The following is a 21669-nucleotide window of genomic DNA, read 5'->3' as shown; positions in this document are numbered from 1 at the left end:
GTTAATTAGCTAGAGTTTAATTACAATAATTAATAAACTCTATAGGGGGTGGTGCAATGGTGGCTCAGTGGCAGAATCCTGGCCTGCGGTGTAGGAGACCTGGGTTCAGTTTCTGGAGCCTGCCCATGACAAAAAAATAAAAAATAAAATGAAATAAAATAAACTCTATAGGAACTAAAAACAATCACACACATGAAACACACCGTAGGTATTATCTCTAGACTTTCTGCTCATTTAAAAAAAAAGAATAATGATAGTCTGAAGATAATACACAGTGCATGTCTAAAGTTCTGACTGGTTTTAGGATTCTGTCTAAAAGGACCTTGTGGGCGACAACCTAAGCTCACATTGGCTGATCACATTTTCCAAATACTCTACTCAGTTGACTTACACTTTATTGTTTTTTTAAAGATGATTAAAAAAAAAAGTCAACACAGGTTCAGAATCCAGAGAATGTCAGTAACGCTGGTGCTTACTGAGTTGAAAAGTTCTGATCATCTTTCGATGCAAATGATATTCCGTATAAAAAGATTCTAGATTCTGTTTTTTGTGTCATTGTTATTTGCGGCTTGCTTTCATTGAGCAATAATGGAGCACATACACTGATCTGCTCCTAGGGCCCGATAAATGCACACAATTGCTCCCAAAGGGAGGATGCTTTCCATGAAGGTCAGACTGCCCCTGAGCCTGGGGTGCAGACCATGGGCCAGCCGATGAGGATGGCTTTCACCAAGCCTGCTTCACACACTAATCCGGCTTCAAGCGCGGCAGCAAAGGCTCAATTTCTTTCCTGATTTGGCAGCCTCGTAACATGCCAGTGTCTACAAGGTAGGGCAAACCAATGTAGCTTTAATTCCATCCTTTTCAGCAGCTTTTAAGTCGTGATACCCCACCACGCCCAATTTACTGGCAGAGTAATCCTCAACTCAGCAATATTGAACAATCCCAAGGACCTTGGAACTGTTGCAGTATGACATGATGGATCTCCAGCATTGTAGGAGGAAAAGACTTAGTGGCCCAGAAGTGTGCGTGGCAGCTGACCATCATGGTTCTGTCAATGAGCTCATCAGGACATTCCAGAAGGTGATGCCCAGCGACCACGCCGGCACGACTGACCAGCACCTCGCCAATCTCCTGGCGGACCCTTTCAGCTGTCAGGTTAACTTTCTCCCTCTTCCCCACTTCACAGGTGGAGGTAAAAGCCTGCAAGTTACAGAGGGGCAGAATTTCTTCCTCACCATTCCCAGACCGCAGAGAGGCCGCCTCCAGGTCGAGAGACCGGGAGCACCATGCCCGCCATCTCCTGGTTGCCTTCCAGAGCACCCGCAGCGCCCAATGCCGGGAGAACTCGAGCGTGAAGGGGCGGCCCAGGCCACTCCGGTGCGCGTGAGGAGACACGCCTGTCCTGCCACACTCTTCTCCTTGGACTGCACCAGCCAGTGGACCGCGGCCCGCACCAACGCCCAGGGCACTTTGAAAGTGACCACGAACAACTCCACCACGATGGTCACCGAGACACAGGAGTTGTCAACTTTACCCAAGTTGGGAGAAGGTGGGGGAGTGGGCTTCGGGGATGAGTGAGCGTCGCGAAGGGGTGACTCGCTGGGTGCAGGCGAGGGCTGCCCTGTAGCTGGCAGCTGCCCCCACGGTCTGGTGTTCCCCTGCCCTGCACTCCCCGCAATTGTGGTTGTCACTCCGGGCACCGGACTCCGCCACAAAGCTCCACTTACAGCTCCAAGGGCTCCCGACCTGCCTATCACTTGACATCATGATTTCATTCTGTCTCGAGGCTGCATAATATTCCAATATATGTATATATCACACTCTGTTCATTCATCAGTTGATGGACATTTGGACTGTTTCCATTTGTTGGCAATAATGAATAGCACAACTATAAACATTGTGCAAATGTCTATTCATGTAGCTGATTTCAGTTCTTCTGAGTATATGTAATACCTAGTAGTGTGATTGCCGGATCACATGGCAATTTTCCACTTAGCTGCCTAAGGATTCGCCAAACTGACTTCCAGAGCAGCTACACCATTCCACATTCTCCAACAGTGAATAAGTATATCTATTTCTCCACCTCCTCTCTAGTACTTATAGTTTCCTGTTTTTTTTTTTATAATATATATATAAGGCCCATTCTAGTAGGTGTGAAATAGTATCTCATTGTAGATTTGATTTGCAATTCAGTAATAACTAGTGAGGTTGGACATCTTTTCATATGCTTCTTAGGCATTCGTATTTCCTCCTTGGAAAAGTGTCTATCCATGTCTTTTGCTATTTTTAAGTGAGTTGTTTGGCTTTTTGTTTCTGAATTGTAGGATCTCTTGATATAGTCTGGATATTAAACCCTTATTGGATATGTGGTTTCTGAATATTTTCTCCCAATATTTCTGCCAAATATTTTTACTTTCTTGATAAGGTCACTTGGTGCACAAAAATATTCAATTTTGAGAAGATCCCATTTATCTATATCTTCTTTGATTGCCTGTGCTTTGGGTGTAAGTTCTAGGAATTCACCTCCTATTGCAAGATCTTTAAGACATTCCCTACATTTTCTTCTGAAAGTTTTACGGACTTAGCTCTAATGTTTAGATCTTTCATCCATTTTGAGCAAATTTTTGTATAAGATGTGAGATAGGTGTCCTCTTTCATTCTTTTAGACGTGGATATCCAGTTCTCTCTGCACCAGAAGAAACTGTTCTGTCCCAGTTGAGTGGATTTGGCCACCTTGTCAAAAATCAACTATCCATAGATTCCTTTGGTTGGTATATCTATCTTTATTCCAGTACCATACTGTTTTGACTACTGTAGCTTTGTAATATGCTTTAAAGCCATGAAGTGTGAGACCTCCAACTTCGTTTCTCTTTCAAGATGTTTTTAGCACCCTGCCCTTACAAATCAATTTGATTATTGGTTTCCTATTTCTGCAAAGTAAGTTGTTGGGATTTTGTTTGGTATTGCATTAAATCATAAATCATTTTGGGTAGAATTGACATCTTGACTATATTTAGTTTTCTAACCCATGAATATGATATGTCTTCCATTTATTTAGGTTTTCCTTGATTTTTTTAGTGATGTTTTGTATTTTTGTGTTTTTTTGGTATAGGTCCTTTATGTACTTGTTTAAGTTTATTCTTTGATATTTGATTATTTTGGTTGCTAGTGTAAGTGAAATTGTTTTTTCTGGATTTCCTCCTCAGATTGCTCATTACTATTGTATAGAAACACTACTTATTTTTGCATGTTGATCTTGTATCCTGCCACTTTGCTGAAATTGTTTATTAGCCATAATAGCTTTGGTGTAGATTTTTTTTAACATTCTACATATAGGATCATGTCATCTGTAAACAGTAAGTTTTACTTCTCCCTTTCCTATTTGGATGCCTTTTATTTCTCTTTCTTGCCTAATGGCTCTGGCTAGAACTTCCAGCATAATGTTGAATAACAATGGTGAAAGTGGGCATCATTACCTGGTTCTAGATCTTAGAGTGAAAGCTTTCAGTCTTTCCCCGTTGAGTGCGATGTTAGCTATGGATTTTCATGTATGTCTTTTATTATGTTGAAGAAGTTTCCTTCCATTCCTATCTTATGAAGTGTTTCCATCAAGAAAGGATGAATTTTGTCAAATGCCTTTTCTGCATCAATCAAGATGATCATGTGGTTTTTCTCTTTGATTCATTAATGTGGTGTATTACACTAATTGATTTTCTTGTGTTGACCATCTCTTATACATGGAATAAAATTCACTTTGTCATGGTTTCTAATACTTTTAATGTGAGGTTAAAATTGATCTGCAAGCATTGTTTTGAGGATTTTTGCATCTATACTCATTAGAGAAATTGGTCTGTAATTTTCTTTTCTTGTGTACCTTTATCTGACTTTGGTATTAGGTACCAGATAGATTTTTTTTTTAACATGGGTAGGCACCAGGAATCAAACCCAGGTCTCCAGCATGGCAGGCAAGAACTCTGCCACTGAGCCACCGTGGCCCACCCCAGATAGGATTTTAATGTAACTATTTTCTATAGTCATATTTGACAATGTAATATCACATATATTTATTAAAGAATTATGACTTTCCTGGGCGGGCAGTGGTGGCTCACTGGCAGAGTTCTTGCCTGCCATGCCAGAGACTCCAGGTTTGATTTCCAGTGCCTGCTCATTTTAAAAAAAAAGGAATTATGACTTTCCAAGTTCCCAGTATTAGGACTGGAATCCCTTAATTATTATTATATCAATGACCCTATATCGTTGCTTTCATATGTCAACTTGGCTAGGTTACAGTACCCATTATTTAATCAAGCAAGCACTGGCCTGATTGGTACTGTGAAGGTATTTTGTAGGTGCATTTGCATGTATAATCAGTTGTTTGCATCTATGACCAATTTCCTCTAAAATCAACAAAGGGGTTTGCCCTCAGCAATGAGGAGTGTCTCATCTTCTAATCATTTGCGGTACTTAAAATTCAGAACAGAAAACTTCAGGGATCAAAAAACTTTCTGCCTTGACTTCAAATTCTCCAGGGAAAACTGGCTGATAGAATTTGCCAGACTTCCCGGCTACCTTTATCAGAGTTTCCAGTTTGTGGGCCTGCCCTGTGGAATTTGGACTTTCCAGCCCCTATAGTTACATGAGGAAATTCTTTATAAAAAATCTCCCTCTCCCTTTCCATTTATATATCATGCTTTTTTTGTTTCTTTACAGAACCCTGACAGAATAGACACTAAGATAACTTCTCTGGAAAATCCATTTACTGGAATGGTGTCACTGCACTGTAAATAAATTCTATCTAGCCATTACCCACTAGTTTTAGTAAAGAGGCCTTTTCATGGGCATTTGTTTATATATGCAAAAATAAGGGAGCATTTTTCTCTCCTGATGGCAGTCTGTAGGATTGCATGTGGCAGAATAGGGCAACAACGTTTCTCCACTTCCTTCTGGTATAGATGACCCAGAGCAAATGTTTGAAGTGTTCTAGAAAAGTGCTTCTTTCTCAGAGGTATATATTGAGAAGTGATGCTCCTGAAGTGTTTTTGCAATGCTGTTTCCTGACTCACTAACACTCAATGAAAGTGCTTATGCAATATTGCAAAGGGCTAGAAGCCATATGAGGAAGAATTTTCTTAATTAGCCAACAAATTGATGAGTGATCCATCAATAATAGCAATACAACCAAAAGCAATTATCAGATTTTTTTTATTTCAGGAATTTATTTGATCTAATATTGCTATAACTGTCTTATAGTTTTTTTTAACTGGTTTTTGTTGTAGAATGTAACAACTATGCAAATAAAAAAAGGATTAACTTTCAAAGCACACCTGGTATATAATTTTATCTAAATGCTGCATAATATTCCATCATACGTATATACCACATTTTGTTTATCCACTCATCTATTGATGGGCACCTGGATTGTTTCCATCTCTTGGCAATTATGAATAGTGCCACTATGAGCATCCGTGTCCACTTGTCTGTTCATGCCACTGCCTTCAACCCTTCTGGGTATATACTGAGTGCTGGTATTGCCGGGTCACAGGGCAACTCAATATTTAGTTTTCTGAGGACTTGTCAAATTGACTTACACAGCAGCTGAACCATTTTACATTCCCACCAACAGTGAATAAGTGTTTCAATTTTCTCCACATCCTTTTCAACATGTATAATTTCCTGTTTGTTTAATAGCATCCATTCTTATAGGTGTGAGGTGATATCGCATTGTCTTTTTAATATGCATTTCCCCTATAGCTAATGAAGATGACCATCTCTTCATGTGCTTCTTAGCCATCATATTTGTGCTTCAGAAAAGTGCCTATTCATTTCCTCTGATGATTTTATAATTGGGTTGCTTGTTCTTTTGTTGGTCAGCTGTATAATTTATGTACACAAATATCAAGCCTTTATCTGATATTTGGTTTCCAAATATTTTCTCCCATTGAGTTGGCTGCCTCTTCATCTTTTTAACAAAGTCCTTTGAGACACAGCAGCTTTTGATTCTAAGGAGTTCCCATTTGTCTATTTTTTTCTTTCGCAGGTTGTGCTTTAGGTGTAAAGTTTAAGAAGCTATTTCCTATTACTAGATCTTAAAGATGTTTCCCTACATTTTTTTTCAACAAGTTTTATGGTACTTACATTTGGGTCTTTGATCCTTTGAATTATTTTTTGTATAAGTTATATGATAGGGATCCTCTTTCATTCCTTTGGCCATTGAAATCCAGTTCTCTAACGCTCATTTATTGAAAAGACTATTCTGTTCCAATTCAATGGGTTTGGGGGTCTTATTGAAGATCAAATGTCCATAAATTTGGTAGTCAAATCAGATGGATTTTAGGTGACTAAATTCTCCCAAACACATAGACCTTCTACTCTAAACCTGCAACTAAGCCGCAAAAATTTTGGAGTTCTACTCTGTGACAAATGGTGAGACTGAAGAAAACCTTCCAAAGGGCATCATCTAATCTATTTGTTTAATTGGAGGTCACCATGCAAAATGGTCCAAAGAGTATGAAAAGTTATTTAAAATATTTTAGGAAAACTTAAAGCAAACCCAAAATCAGAGAGAACTGTATAACCTGCGTCTCTATCAGCAGCTTCAAGAATTATCAACATATAGCTAATCTTTTCTCATTTTTGTTTTCACCCACTACCCCACTCCACTCTGGGTTGCTATTATTTTTAAATGCTTTATTATGAGTATTTGCGATACAGAAATTTGGTGCAGTTGATTAATCTACTTTTTTTTTTTTTTGCATGCTATGCAGTGGGAGTCAGATTTCGTTTTCCATGTGAATATCTCATTATTGCAGCACCATTTGCTCAATGTTTTATTTTTCTGTCTTTGGGGTGCATGGGCTGGGAATCAAACCTGGGTCTCCTGCATGGCAGGCAAGAATTCTACCACTGAACTACCTATGCACTCTGCCAGATCATTTTAAAGAAAATTCCATAATTATATCATATCATAAATAATTCGTTGTTATATATCTCTGAGTAAAAGGGACTTTTGACAACAATTAATAAGCACAATAATATAAATCAAATATACCCATTATCCTCAATATTAAAATATTTAATCTCTTGAATAGTCTCCCACTGTCTCATAAATACTCCTTTACAGTTGGTTGTTTGGCTCAAGATCCAAGCAGGAGCCACCTGTCTTAGTTTGTCAGAGCTACTATGACAAATACCACACATTGGGTTGACTTAAATAAAAAGAATTTATTCCCTCATAGTTTGGAGGCTCGAAGTCCAAAAATCATGATGTTGGCAAGGCTGTGCTTTCCCCCTGCATCAGCATTCTAATGACGTCAGCCCTCTGTCACATGGTGATGTCCTTGTCTCTTCTTGTTGCGCTCTTTCTTTTGGCCTCTACATCTTCTGGCTTCATCTTTATAAGGCCTCCAGTAATGTGGATTAAATGCTCTCAGGAGAAGGAAAACACGGTGGGAGAGCAAAATAGGGAGGGATGAAGCCACATTTGGAGAATAGTTTCATTGATGCCACTGGGGCTCAGGAACATGACTGTACCATCAAGTTGATCCCCCTTGAGACAAGAGGACCAATGTTTGGTACCTCCAATACCCAAATAATCACTGGGTGCAGGCTACCCTGAGTGGGTTGGTATGGCTACCTCTTGGGTAGCAAGCTCCCTTTTGGCCAGGGGCACTTCTCCTTAGGAAGGAGACTGTGAGCCTGTAGCATCCCACCTTCCAGCAGCAGGCCTGGTTAATCTGGGCAGGGCATCAATTCTCTCTCTTCTATTTTCTGTTTCCTGTAAACTGTACTTAGATCTAGAGGCTTTATCAAAGGTTTTATTTTTGGTTAAGACTACTTTGAAGACAGCGCTATGTACTTCTTCCTACACTACATTACAGAACACTTTGTATCTGGTAATCGTACAAAAATTCTTGTACAACTCCAGTGCTATTAAATACGTCTGCCAGAAACTGATTTAACCACTTCAATATTGTGAAACAAGTTGACTTACTAAAGAGTTTGAGAATCTGCTTTCATTTAATTTAACAGTGTATATACTTTTCAAGTATATTTTATAATTCCTTATTACCCAAATGAATATACTCTCATGTGGAAAAATCTGTTTCCTAATCTCAACACTGGAAAATGAGTACCTTCTTTAAGGTTCTTCCAGATGCCTAGAAAAGAAAATTCAATTTAAAATGACTTTAAAAATAAGCTAATTAATTCCTTCATTTAACTGGGGAGTCTGGAGGTATAACCTCAAATATACCTGGATCTAGGACACCAATGGTGTCAAAAGTAATTTTTGTTGACCTTGTATGTGTTTCCTCTTTCTCCACATGGCTTCATTGTTTAACAGATCACTCTATTATAGCAAGGGTTTTTTTGCATTATTACATTTACATCCTATCTTCTCTCCAATCTCAGTATATTGGGTGTTACTCTTGCCAACAGTCTGGCAGGAAATGAGCTTTTTGGTTCTGATGATTTGGGCCCCACACTAAAATAGCATTATCATATCAGCCTCACAAGAATCACAGATCTTGCTCAGTGTCAAGCTTGACTAATAATTTCAAGGATAAGAGTAGTCACAAGGCATGACAACATTACTCCCCATATCCTTTCTTGCCACATTAGGACATTCTCTCTAGTTAAGATTTAATAGGCAATGTTTCTAAACAATGTGAACATGCATCAATTACACAGACTGGAGCTGTTTCATCATGAAACATATCCACTCTGATATTTACAGAGCTCCACTGATTTTTTTCAGAGGGTCATGTCCCCATATATTCATAGATTTCAGGTTTGTTAGAATAAGAAATCCTAGGCAAATCAGGTGCATCTTGTTAAAGGCATTCCATAGATAAGGAATCCCCTGCTAGAGAATACCAATAGTGGTTTGCTGGGAGGCCTATCTAACATGTTTACAAAGACTTGACGAGTTTACCTTCATCCTGCCTTTCTAAGGGGTGTTCTTCCAGTAAGTGAAAAGAATGCATTAGAGGCCTGCTTCTAACCATGTCCTCTCACTGATCTGTCACTGAACCCATTGTGTGACCAGAGGTGACATGATTGGTCAGGGCTAGATTTCTTGACTTGGGCAGAGTCAACTCAACCCAAACACACTGACAGAGGAAAAGCAGGGTTGTGTTTCTAGGTGTTAGTCAGAAAGAGAGCCGCCTACTGCTACCCTCAGGGGTGGTGGTGTGGTGTCTCACCATGTTGAGGGTGGCAAGTACATGAAAATGCCTACCACCAGAACTCAATGACAGGGGAACCAACCTGTTCCACAGTTTTCTGGTGTTGGGGTTGTCAACAGAAGCACGATTCACAGCATGAGGTAGAACAACTTACTTACATGGAGAAGGGGCTGAGCAAAGTCAGTTTTACAGGAGATGGGCATCAGTTCCCCATAGCCAGGGGGTTTCAATCCCTTTCCATACAGGGAGATGCTCTATGAGCAGCACCACTTTCTTGCATGTGTGCTGGGGTGGAGGAACCTAACTCCAGAGATAGAAACACCACTATGGTGTGAGCTGGATGTCATAAAAATGTCCATCTTATGAAGACAATCTCCAGTGAATATTTACATGTGCTTACAACAATAGAGGAAGGAATGTACCAGCAGTGCCTTATCTACTGGAGGATTGCATTTTATCTCTCCAGGTTGACATACCTGGATCTGAGCCAGGATGTATTTTTGGGTCCCAAGAAAAGGCAGCAGGCCATGCTAAGACTGCCAAATGTGGAGGAGGGGCAATGGAAGCTAAGCAGGCAAAAACAAAAGGTGTCCATGCACGTCCTACAAGGATCTAGAGAGGTCTCAGAATACAGATGAACTTCAAGACCTTTCTTTTTTTTTTATGAGGATTTGAAAAAGGTACAGACACTAAACCTCTCAAGGATCTAAATTGTCAGTTTAGAAAAGCACAGTGAGATGCAAGCAGTGGATTCCATGGCAATTCACTCTCCCCTATATCTCATTTGCTGTAAGTTAGTCGCATAGTATGCATGATGCTATGTGGAATCTGGTTCTACTGGATCAAACATACCATAAACCTTCAGATATTGGCACTTGCTAAGATCCTGAGGATACAGAAGGCAAAAACATACCTGGTTTAGGTATCACTGTGGGAATAAACCACTCGGCATTATGGTATGAGAGGGTTCCAATGTAGTCAACTTGTTACCAATTATAGTAGGTTTCCTCAAGGAACTGTGTCAAATTGGGGTATCAGGTTAGTCTCTATAGCAGGCAAATTGAACATTCAGTGCCAGCAGTAGCAAGCTCAATCTTAGTAAGAGGAAGCCCATGTTGTGGTCCATTCACACATTCTACTTTTACTACTGGGGCCACTTGGTTCATGTGCTTATCTTCCTAGCACTGGAGAGGCCAATGTCATTGGCTGCATGAGGCTAACTTGCTGAATCATTTTGTCTACCTCTTTAGTTTTGGGGAATGCTTTCTAGTGAGAATTAGCACAGAAGTCAAAACTCTTTGTACTTTATACCTGCTCCTTTATGTCTGATATGCCAATATCCCAGACCTGCTTGTTCTTGGTTTTCCAATCTCTCTTTTCAGACCTCTGCCTGGATATCCAGGCCACATGCAACTGTGAGTCCATATTATTTCTAACCTTATAACCCTTCTATACAAAGTAGATGACCAAATAAACCACAGTATATGGCCCAAAAGTCAGGGCTGCTTGCACCATACTCTGAACTTGCTGCAGACACATTTGTGCTCTGGGCTCCCTTCAAAGTGGGCAGTCTTTCCTGCCATCTCCTATATAGACGGAGGCAATATTCCCAGGGGTGGAATTTGCTCTCTCCAGAACCTGAAGAGGCAGGCCAGACACTGAGTTTCCTTCTTTGGGGTGGGATGTGAAAGGTGCAATAATTTGTATTTTTAAGGTGGGGGAGTGATAGCGTAGCTGAGGAAGTGAGTCACACAGATCCTCAAGAAGACCTGCTATGGGAAATAGAGTTGACTGAAAGCCTCAGGTACTACCTATTTGGATCTACAGGCACATTCATACCAAAGTCATGCTTCCCTTCAGCAACTCCCAGACAATGAAAGAGTACAGCTAGATATTAGTCCATCCCTTTCCTGCCCAACAGGGAATTCTTCTAATGGGTAACTTTTGCCTGGGGATTCCCATTGGACTGACTTGCAAACTGAGGCCCTTTCCACCCAGCCCTCCTTCCTTCCCTCTCTTCTTTCTTAGGTGTTACACTCAAATCAAGGATTGAAGGCTGTCCCTGCTTGTTTCTTCTTCCTCATCTTTTATCCAGTCTCCTACATGGATACATATTTTGATGTCTGCTTTTCAGAGGAATCAAAATGACACAGTTGAAATATCCTGGCATGTTACTACAGTCCCCCCCCCAACCTTGCCCCCGGAACTTTTGCTGACACAGACTGAATCTTCACAGAGGTTGTGTCTTTGGAGCATGTGTCTCATCAAAGTCCCCAACATACCAGCCACTCATATGCCCTGATTAGCATACCACCATCAACATAGTAGGTCAGTGTGATGCTCTGCAGGACATTCAGAAAGCCTAGATTTCTTCAGATTATATTATGATAGAAGACTTATCCATGGAGTGGAACTAATATACCCTTGGGGTGAAAATGTATATGTATACTGTTGCTTAAAGTATTGGCAAACTACAGTTCACAGGCCATACCTGGCTCAACACCTGCTTTCATATACAAATTTTTATTGGAACAAAGCTCCACTCATTCCTTTTTGTGTTGTCTATGACTGCTTTCATTCTACAACAGCAGAGCTGTATAGTTATGACAGAGAGTGTACAGCTTGTAAAACCTAAACAGTTTATTATCTGGGCCTTTACAGAAAGAGTTTGCTGACCCCTGATGCAGTCCATTTTATGGGTATGTGAACAATTTCTTATCCTATTTTTTTGATAATGAGAAAATATAAATCTGGCAAATCAGTGGCCACAAACAATATATCTGAGGCCACAATAACCTGCTCTGGTAAAGATGCTACATCTGGTATAGTGTCTGCTATTGGGATTCCTGGTACTATCTACCATTATCCTCCAGAGTGTTCTTTCCAGGGGCCAAATGGTAAATTATACCATAGCAGGGGCCTACTTATGCATCCTTTAGATCTTAATAGTGGCACAATTTTCCCTATCGTCCTACTCCTACTCTAGGATACAATATTATATTTGACATACTATCTTTTTTGGGGGTGGTGTGGCAGTTTCAGGGACTCAGTTGCCCCATACGATAATAGCTATCATAGTGGGGGAGGTTAAAAATGTAATGTGGGGGTTGTACCGACTACTAATTATGTCTATCCCAATTATAGATTTGGAGACAAGACCCGCCAATCTCCACAGATCAAATGAGCCTATTGAATCAGCCCTTGCCCAGAACTCCATTTATAATCCAGCTCTGGTAAGTCCCCACTATATTAAGGGGGCCATGATGACACTTTTAAGTCTCTCAGTATTAATGTCAACTTTGATCCTATGCCCAACAGTCTGCAAAACATTTAGGTATTTCCTTTTTTCCAGTTTCCCAAGTAAATGGCCATGGGTCCCTTTAGGAGAAGGACTGAGGAATTTATTACTGTGGTCATTTGACTTGGTGTCATAGGGTCTTGTTTCCTTGGGATCCATTCATCTTTTTAATCAATCGTCTTAGATCACCAAACTGGCTCAGGTCTGGAAACTGGGCAACATCTGTAAGTTATCTGGTCTCAGTCTCCTGACCATCCATCCTGATTTCTTCTGATGGCAGAAGTTATGTATTGCCCCAGGGATGTGTGTTCTATGAACCACTTCCATAACTCTCTGTGGGCCAGGCTCCATGACTGCCACTCAGTGTTGGCCAGTCATTATTGCATCTACCTGGTATCTGTGGATGAGGAACCCTGAAACCATAGCCTAGATGGTACTTATCTTCCTCATTGCTATCAGCAAGCCTAATTCTGAAGCAGTTTCTTTCATCGTCAGCCCCAGCTAACAGAACCGAGAATCACTGAACATCTTCCTAATGTTAGTGTCCTCTCACCAGTATATTCCTAAAGTCCAGCATAAGTGGTGCATCCTCTGGATGTGCCCACAGAGCATGATCATTGTTCAAATTTTCTGGCCTTGCACAGTGTTCTAGTTTGCTAGCTACCGGGATGCAATATCCCAGAAATGGAATGGCTTTTAAAAAGGGGAATTTAATAAGTTGATAGCTTACAGTCCTAAGGCCAAGAAAATGTCCCAGTTATGACAAATCTATAGAAGTGTCCAATCAAAGGCATCCATGCAGGGAAAGATACCTTGGTTCAAGAAGGCCAGTTCAAGGTTTCTCCCTCAAGTGGAAGGGCACATGGTGAACACAGAGTTTCTCTCTCATCTGGAAAGGCACATGGTGAATACGGTCAGGGTTCCTCTCTCATCTGGAAAGGCACATGGCGAACACAGTGTCATCTGCTAGCTTCTTCTCCTGGCTTCCTGTTTCATGAAGCTCCCTGGGGGGCATTTTCCTTCTTCATCTCTGAAGGTCACTGGCTGGTGGACTCTGCTTCTCGTGGCTATGTTGTTCTGCTCTGCTCTCTCTGAATCTCTTTCTTTCTCCAAAATGTTTCCTCTTTTATAGGACTCCAGAAACTAATCAAGACCCACCCAAATGGGTGGAGACATGCCTCTACCTAATCCAGTATAACGACCACTCTTGATTAAATCACATCTCCAGAGAGATGCTGTAATTACAGTTTCAAACATACAATACTGAATAGGGATTAGAAGAAATGGCTACCTTTACAAAACGTGATTAAGATTAAAATATGGTTTTTCTAGGGTACATACATCATTTCAAACCAGCACACACAGTATATTCTCTCTGACACACTCAATTCTTTGAATCTTTGAGTTCATTCCTCTCTATCTTGAGTTAGAAAAATTAAAGAACTTGGGAATTATCTTTGAGCTGTTGAAATAAACTTTGTCATTATAATAAATCAATTCTGCTAAACATAAATTTACATTTTTCATATTCTTTTTTTAATTAAAAAAAATTAACAACATTTAGAAATCATTCCATTCTACATATGCAATCAGTAATTCTTAATATCATCACATAGAAGTATGATCATCATTTCTTAGTACATTCACATCGATTTAGAAAAAGAAATAGCAAGACAACAGAAAAAGAAATAAAATGATAATATAGAGAAAAAAATAAAAATAAAGAATACAAAAAATATATAAAAAACAAACAAACAAACAAAAAAAACTATAGCTCAGATGCAGCTTCATTCAGTGTTTTAACATAATTACATTACAATTAGGTAGTATTGTGCTGTCCATTTTTGAGTTTTTGTATCTAGTCCTGTTGCACAGTCTGTATCCCTTCAGCTCCAATTACCCATTATCTTACCCTGTTTCTAACTCCTGATGGTCTCTGTTACCAATGACATATTCCAAGATTATTCTCTAATGTCAGTTCACATCAGTGGGACCATACAGTATTTGTCCTTTAGTTTTTGGCTAGTTTCACTCAGCATAATGTTCTCTAGGTTCATCCATGTAATTACATGCTTCATAAGTTTATTCTGTCTTAAAGCTGCATAATATTCCATCATATGTATATACCACAGTTTGTTTAGCCACTCGTCTGTTGATGGACATTTTGGCTGTTTCCATCTCTTTGCAATTGTAAATAATGCTGCTATAAACATTGGTGTGCAAATGTCCGTTTGTATCTTTGCCCTTAAGTCCTTTGAGTAGATACCTAGCAAAGGTATTGCTGGGTAGTATGGCAATTCTATATTCAGTTTTTTGAGGAACTGCCAAACTGCCTTCCACAGTGGTTGCACCATTTGACATTCCCACCAACAGTGGATAAGTGTGCGTCTTTCTCCGCATCCTCTCCAGCACTTGTCATTTTCTGTTTTGTTGATAATGGCCATTCTGGTGGGTGTGAGATGATATCTCATTGTGGTTTTGATTTGCATTTCTTTAATGGCCAGGGACATTGAGCATCTCTTCATGTGCCTTTTGGCCATTTGTATTTCCTCTTCTGAGAAGTGTCTGTTCAAGTCTTTTTCCCATTTTGTAATTGGGTTGGCTGTCTTTTTGTTGTTGAGTTGAACAATCTCTTTATAAATTCTGGATACTAGACCTTTATCTGATATGTCATTTCCAAATATTGTCTCCCATTGTGTAGGCTGTCTTTCTACTTTCTTGATGAAGTTCTTTGATGCACAAAAGTGTTTAATTTTGAGGAGCTCCCATTTATTTATTTCTTTCTTCAGTGCTCTTGCTTTAGGTTTAAGGTCCATAAAACCGTCTCCAATTGTAAGTTTCATAAGATATCTCCCAACATTTTCCTCTAACTGTTTTATGGTCTTAGACCTAATGTTTAGATCTTTGATCCATTTTGAGTTAACTTTTGTATAGGGTGTGAGATACGGGTCCTCTTTCATTCTTTTGCATATGGATATCCAGTTCTCTAGGCACCATTTATTGAAGAGACTGTTCTGTCCCAGGTGAATTGCCTTGACTGCCTTATCAAAGATCAAATGTCCATAGATGAGAGGGTCTATATCTGAGCCCTCTATTCGATTCCATTGGTCAATATCTCTATCTTTATGCCAATACCATGCTGTTTTGACCACTGTGGCTTCATAATATGCCTTAAAGTCTGGCAGCTTGAGACCTCCAGCTTCGCTTTTTTTCCTCAAGATACTTTTAGCAATTCGGGGCACCCTGCCCTTCCAGATAAATTTGCTTATTGGTTTTTCTATTTCCAAAAAATAAGTTGTTGGGATTTTGATTTTATTGCATTGAATCTGTAAGTCAATTTAGGTAGGATTGACATCTTAACTATATTTAGTCTTCCAATCCATGAACACGGTATGCCCTTCCATCTATTTAGGTCTTCTGTGATTTCTTTTAACAGTTTTTTGTAGTTTTCTTTATATAGGTCTTTTGTCTCTTTAGTTAAATTTATTCCTAAGTACTTTATTCTTTTAGTTGCAATTGTAAATGGAATTCGTTTCTTGATTTCCCCCTCAGCTTGTTCATTGCTAGTGTATAGAAACACTACAGATTTTTTAATGTTGATCTTGTAACCTGCTACTTTGCTGTACTCATTTATTAGCTCTAGTAGTTTTGTTGTGGATTTTTCTGGGTTTTCGATGTATAGTATCATATCGTCTGCAAACAGTGATAGTTTTACTTCTTCCTTTCCAATTTTGATGCCTTGTATTTCTTTTTCTTGTCTAATTGCTCTGGCTAGAACCTCCAACATGATGTTGAATAATAGTGGTGATAATGGACATCCTTGTCTTGTTCCTGATCTTAGGGGGAAAGTTTTCAATTTTTCCCCATTGAGGATGATATTAGCTGTGGGTTTTTCATATATTCCCTCTATCATTTTAAGGAAGTTCCCTTGTATTCCTATCCTTTGAAGTGTTTTCAACAGGAAAGGATGTTGAATCTTGTCAAATGCCTTCTCTGCATCAATTGAGATGATCATGTGATTTTTCTGTTTGATTTGTTGATATGGTGTATTACATTAATTGATTTTCTTATGTTGAACCATCCTTGCATACCTGGGATGAATCCTACTTGGTCATGATGTATAATTCTTTTAATGTGTTGCTGGATTCAATTTGCTAGAATTTTGTTGAGGATTTTTGCATCTATATTCATTAGAGAGATTGGTCTGTAGTTTTCTTTTTTTTTGTAATATCTTTGCCTGGTTTTTCTATGAGGGTGATGTTGGCTTCATAGAATGAATTAGGTAGCTTTCCCTCCACTTCGATTTTTTTGAAGAGTTTGAGCAGAGTTGGTACTAATTCTTTCTGGAATGTTTGGTAGAATTCACATGTGAAGCCGTCTGGTCCTGGACTTTTCTTTTTGGGAAGCTTTTGAATGACTGATTCAATTTCTTTACTTGTGATTGGTTTGTTGAGGTCATCTATTTCTTCTTGAGTCAAAGTAGGTTGTTCATGCCTTTCTAGGAACTTTTCCATTTCATCTACATTGTTGTATTTATTAGTGTAAAGTTGTTCATAGTATCCTGTTATTATCTCCTTTATTTCTGTGAGGTCAGCGGTTATGTCTCCTCTTCCATTTCTGATCTTATTTATTTGCATCCTCTCTCTTCTTTTTGTCAATCTTGCTAAGGGCCCATCAATCTTATTGATTTTCTCATAGAACCAACTTCTGGTCTTATTGATTTTCTCTATTGTTTTCATGTTCTCAATTTCATTTATTTCTGCTTTAATCTTTGTTATTTCTTTCCTTTTGCTTGCTTTGGGATTAGTTTGCTGTTCTTTCTCCAGTTCTTCCAAGTGGACAGTTAATTCCTGAATTTTTGCCTTTTCTTCTTTTCTGATATAGGCATTTAGGGCAATAAATTTCCCTCTTAGCACTGCCTTTGCTGCGTCCCATAGGTTTTGATATGTTGTGTTTTCATTTTCATTCGCCTCGAGATATTTACTAATTTCTCTTGTAATTTCTTCCTTGACCCACTCATTGTTTAAGAGTGTGTTGTTGAGCCTCTCCACGTATTTGTGGATTTTCTGGTGCTTTGCCTATTATTGATTTTCAACTTCATTCCTTTATGATCCGAGAAAGTGTTGTGTATGAGTTCAATCTTTTTAAATTTGTTGAGACTTGCTTTGTGACCCAGCATATGGTCTATCTTTGAGAATGTTCCATGAGCACTTGAGAAAAAGGTGTATCCTGCTGTTGTGGGATGTAATGTCCTATAAATGTCTGTTAAGTCTAGCTCATTTATTGTAATATTCAAGTTCTCTATTTCTTTATTGATCCTCTGTCTAGATGTTCTGTCCATTGATGAGAGTGGCGAATTGAAGTCTCCAACTATTATGGTAGATGTGTCTATTTCCCTTTTCAGTGATTGCAGTGTATTCCTCACGTATTTTGGGGCATTTTGATTCGGTGCATAAATATTTATGATTGTTATGTCTTCTTGTTTAATTTTTCCTTTTATTAGTAGATAGTATCCTTCTTTGTCTCTTTTAACTGTTTTACATTTGAAGTCTAATTTGTTGGATATTAGTATAGCTACTCCTGCTCTTTTCTTGTTGTTATTTGAAATATCTTTTCCCAACCTTCACTTTCAACCTATGTTTATCTTTGGGTCTAAGATGTGTTTCCTGTAGACAGCATATAGAAGGATCCTGTTTTTTAATCCATTCTGCCAGTCTATGTCTTTTGATTGGGGAATTCAGTCCATTAACATTTAGTGTTACTACTGTTTAGGTAATACTTTCCTCTACCATTTTGCCTTTTGTATTATATATATCATATCTGATTTTCCTTCTTTCTACACTCTTCTCCATACCTCTCTCTTCTGTCTTTTCGTATCTGACTCTAGTGCTCCCTTTAGTATTTCTTGTAGAGCTGGTCTCTTGGTCACAAATTCTCTCAGTGACTTTTTGTCTGAAAATGTTTTAATTTCTCCCTCATTTTTGAAGGACAATTTTGCTGGATATAGGAGTCTTGGTTGGCAGTTTTTCTCTTTTAGAAATTTAAATATATCATCCCACTGTCTTCTAGCTTCCATGGTTTCTGTTGAGAAATCTACACATAGTCTTATTGGGTTTCCCTTGTATGTGATGGATTGTTTTTCTCTTGCTGCTTTCAAGATCCTCTCTTTCTCTTTGACCTCTGACATTCTAACTAGTAAGTGTCTTGGAGAATGCCTATTTGGGTCTATTCTCTTTGGGGTGCGCTGCACTTCTTGGATCTGTAATTTTAGGTCTTTCATAAGAGTTGGGAAATTTTCAGTGAAAATTTCTTCCATTAGTTTTTCTCCTCCTTTTCCCTTCTCTTCTCCTTCTGGGACACCCACAACATGTATATTTGTGCGCTTCATATTATCATTCAATTCCCTGAGCCCCTGCTCAAATTTTTCCATTCTTTTCCCTATAGTTTCTGTTTCTTTTTGGCTTTCAGATGTTCCATCCTCCAGTTCACTAATTCTATCCTCTGTCTCTTTAAGTCTACCATTGTAGGTTTCCATTGTTTTTTTCATCTCTTCTACTGTGTTTTTCAATCCATAAGTTCTGTGACTTGTTTTTTCAGACTTTCGATTTCTTCTTTTTGTTGATCCCATGCCTTCTTCATGTCCTCCCTCAATTTATCAATTTGGTTTTTGAAGAGGTTTTCCATTTCTGTTCGTATATTCAGAATTAGTTGTCTCAGCTCCTGTATCTCATTTGAGCTATTGGTTTGTTCCTTTGACTGTGCCATATTTTCAATTTTCCTGGTGTGATTTGTTTTTTTTGCTGGTGTCTGGGCATTTAATCAGATTTCCCTCAGTGTGGGACCCGGCAGGTTGAAAGACTTTCCTGTGAAGTCTCTGGGCTCTGTTTTTCTTATCCTGCCCAATACATGGTGCTTGTCTGTCTGCGGGTCCCACCAGCAAAAGATGTTGTGGTTCCTTTAAGTTTGGAAGACTCTCACTGCTGGGTGTGTGGTGGAGACAGAGGAAAGGTTGTAGGTTCGTTTTAATGGCTTCAAATTGTGAAGTCCTGGGATCTGAATTCCTTCAGAGAGAGATTCCACCTGAGTTGTGTTTCACTCCTCCCACGGGGAAGGTTCAGGTGGTAGAGAGCCCTAAAAGCAGCCTGTTTCTGTGTTTGGGGCAGTTGTAACCTATGTAATCCCAGTGCTGAGCCCAGAGGCAACGAAGCCTCCATAGAAACAGCCGCAGAAGGCTCTGTTTCGCCCCCTTTCCTCTTTTTCAGTTAGCCCAATCAGCGACTTCTGCCTTGATCAGTTTCGCCTGAGCTGAGGGCCTATTTTTAGTAGTCAGAAGTTGTTCCTTAATGCCACTATTGGTGTTAGGTTGGGCTCAGTCTCTACTACTGTTGGAGATTCTTTCCTTTCCCTCCGGGAAGTCGCCTGTGGGGGAGGGTCGCCAGCTGCCGTGGCTTGGGGAACCACTGTTCTGAGGCTACCAGCCGGCCCGGGAAGCCGCGTGTGTGGAAGGGGCTGTGGTCGTCGGCCACCGTGGCTTGGGGGACCACTGTTCCGAGGCTACCAGCCGGCCTGGGAAGCCGCGTGTGGGGGAGGGTTGCCGGCCACCGCGGCTTGGGGAACCGCCGCTCCAAAGCTCCCAACCAGTCCAGGAAGCTGCGTGTGGGAGGGCCGCCGCGGCTTGGGGAATCGTCGATCCAAGGTTTCCAGCTGGCCCGGGAAGCCGCGTGTGTGGAAGGGGCTCCAGTCGCTGTGGCTTGGGGAACCCGATCCAAAGCTCCCAGCCAGCCCGGGAAGGAGGGAAGGAGGGGCTCCGGCTGCCAGCCGCCTCGGCCCTGGGAAGCGCGTGCCTCTCGGGGACCTCACCGCACTGGAGTCCCTTAGCCGGTCCAGGTGGTCCTGAATGGGGTGCGCTATGTGTCTGGTCTCTGTCGTGGCTCTGGGAGCTGTTCTGTACTGTTTCTAGTTCTTTAGTAGTTGTTCTGGAGAAGGAACTAAGACCCACGTGCCTTACTAAGCCTCCATCTTCTCTGGATCCCATTTTTCATATTCTTAAACACTAGTAGATACAATGCAAGCTTATTTGCAGTTAACCTGTATAAATTTAGAAAGAACTTGCAAACTAAATAGAATAAAATGTGTGCCTGTATTATATTTAACACTGATAACTCAGAAAGCATAGCTGTTTTCTATGTTTAAGTCAATAATACTAGTTTTTGTTTTCCAAAGATTTTCCAAAGGGATGTGAACTTGAATTCTTAAAACAACGTGTATTAGTTTATATAGGAAAACTTTTGAAAGTATTGGAAATGCAAATTATGAAATTTGGGGGATTTTTGGAATAGTTAATTTATATAAATGTTTGTTTATCTCTACAGGAATCAGATAAACCACCTTAGAGTGTACCCCCTTACAGTTTCATCTGAAGAGAGGAAAATATTACACATACATAGCCTACATATACTCACATAATACACATATGTAAACATATACAAACACATACAGAGAAGTTACAGCTTCAATTAAAAAGTGTGACTAAATTAAGTTGAAGGATAGTCATTAAATATCTAACTCATTTTTAAGTATGCGAGGATCCTGAAGCATAATTTTAAATTCCGCACAATTAGCCTCTTACTTTTATGAAACAGAGAGGCTATATATATTTGAGTCTGTTAATGAACATGTTTATTTTTTCCACTGTGAGAAACTGTACTATAAGGAAGTCTGTATCTATAAAAAAGTAATGAGATTATTTTTGTAAGCTTTGGTAGTTCTACCAAAGCTTATAAAATACAAAATCCTGGTGTTTGACAGTTCATAATTATTTACTTCCTAGTTTTATATTTAAAATAAAAGTTTCTGTAGTTAAAGCATTATAATCAATATATGTGAATTACATTAGTAGGGAAAATTGTGGCAGAAAGGAACAGTTTTGTATGAAGGGAGAAGAGTAATTTTGTTCTAAAGTATAATGGCTCTGTTCCCAAATGAGAAAGAGGAAAATATGGGGCAAATCCTGAATGGATGCAGAAAGCTGTAGAAGGTTTATGGAAAAGAAATTCTGTTCAACTTGGTCAAAAGTGGCTAAGATTTGATAAATTTATAAAATTTTCAAAAAGAGCTTTATTGTCAAATATATTTATGTAAAACTAGATTTTTTCTCTGTTAAAATGTCAAATTTTTCTTGAT

The 21669-nt window shown here is 39.4% G+C and overlaps 1 pseudogene; it reads right to left on the bottom strand.

Moving 5' to 3' along the window:
• Window positions 1-533: 533 nt before the first annotated feature.
• The window catches only part of LOC143663336 (retinol dehydrogenase 10 pseudogene), a 38113-nt pseudogene continuing 16977 nt past the window's right edge, over window positions 534-21669 (bottom strand).

The sequence above is a fragment of the Tamandua tetradactyla genome, chromosome 19 (assembly GCF_023851605.1).
Source record: "Tamandua tetradactyla isolate mTamTet1 chromosome 19, mTamTet1.pri, whole genome shotgun sequence".
In the NCBI taxonomy this organism is placed as follows: Eukaryota; Metazoa; Chordata; class Mammalia; order Pilosa; family Myrmecophagidae; genus Tamandua; species Tamandua tetradactyla.
The sequence above is the reverse complement of the archived record's forward strand: the minus strand, read 5'-3'. Positions and strand labels throughout refer to the sequence as shown.